The sequence below is a fragment of the Elephantulus edwardii genome, unplaced genomic scaffold, assembly GCF_000299155.1.
Source record: "Elephantulus edwardii isolate Elephantulus edwardi_28Jun2011 unplaced genomic scaffold, EleEdw1.0 scaffold00539, whole genome shotgun sequence".
In the NCBI taxonomy this organism is placed as follows: Eukaryota; Metazoa; Chordata; class Mammalia; order Macroscelidea; family Macroscelididae; genus Elephantulus; species Elephantulus edwardii.
Window position 1 is genome coordinate 407,260 of NW_006400289.1, and position 1,666 is coordinate 408,925.

The following is a 1,666-nucleotide window of genomic DNA, read 5'->3' on the forward strand; positions in this document are numbered from 1 at the left end:
TCATTTCTGTCACCAAGCCCATGTTTTCCAACTACCGAATCTTCTTCTCTGTTCACAACTTTTGCATTCCAATCACCCGTTATTATCAATGCATCTTGATTGCATGTTCGGTCGATCTCCGACTGTAAAAGTTGGTAGAAATCATGTATTTCTTCTTCTTTGGCTCTGGTTGTTGGTGCATATATCTGAATGATAGTCGTATTCACTGGACTTCCTTATAAGCATATGGATATAATCCTATCACTCACAATGTTGTACTTCAAGATGGATCTAGAAATTACTTTTTTAAGTATTAAAGCAACCCCATTTTTCCTCATCTTCTCATCTCCAGAGTAAGATATCATATGATCATCTGACTCAAAATGCCCCATGCCAGTCCATCTCATCTCTCCAATGCCTAGTATGTCAATATTTATGTGTTCTGTTTCTTTCTTAACAATTTCTAATTTTTCTACATTCATGGTTCTCACATTCCATGTTCCAATCACTAGTGTCTCCTTACAACTGTTCCTCTTCTTTTGCATTTCCATACTTGAAAGTTCTACCTAGGTTACCCTTTCTGTTAGTCCACGTGTGTTCTGTTGTACATAGGGTTTTCAGAGGCCTGCTATTTCAGAAGTGGATGGCCAATCCTTCTTCCTAGTCTGTCTTAATCTGAATGTTTAGATTTAGAGGAGTATCTGACAGACAAGCAATATGTGGAGCAGTGAAAGATAAATCCCTCATTGTGGAGTGTCCCTGCCCTTAGCCCAGTGCATTGACCCACTTATGTCCCAGCTCCACCCTCAACCAGGATACCCATTCACTTCTACCAAATCCCTTCAGAATTACAATGAAATGTGTAAGGAGCTAGAGTCTGAAAATCAAAAGGGCCGAAATCTTTCAGAATTCTTTAAGATCACGGAACTGAAGAACAAATTCAAACCTGGAGTTGCTGTAATCAAGGATGCTTTAGGCAGAATATTAAATGATCCAGGAGGTATTAAAAGAAGATAGAAGGAATATACTGAGTCATTGTATCGAAAGGAATTGGTAGATAAAGAAGAGTTTAATGAAATAACATATGAGCAAGAGCCTATGGCGATGAAGGAAGAAGTTCAAACTATGTTGAAGGAAATAGCAAAAAATAAGGCCACAGGAATACATGGTATACCAATTGACATATTTCATCTAACAAATGCTGCCCTGGATGTGCTCACCAAGTTCTGCAGAGAAATCTGGAGAACAACCACTTGGCCAACAGACTGGAAGAGATCTATATTTGTTCCCATTCCAAAGAAGAGTGTAGCTGATGTTAGATGGATCTTAGCTGAAACCAGGGAATACCAGAAGAATGTCTGTCTGTGTTTCATTGACTATGCAAAGGCATTTTACTGTGTGGATCATTACAAACTGTGGCTGACTCTGAGAAGAATGGGAATCCCAGAACACTTGATCGTGCTAATGCAAAACCTATACTTGTACCAGGAGGCAGTCGTCAGAACAGAGCAAGGGAACACTGTATGGTTCAAAATTGGAAAGGATGTATGCCAGGGATGCCTCCTATCTCCATACCTTTTCAACCTATATGCAGAACAGATTATCCAGGAAGCTGGGCTCTAAGAGGAGAAATGTGGGGTCAAGATTGGTGGATGATTTGTCAACAATCTGCATTATGCAGATGACA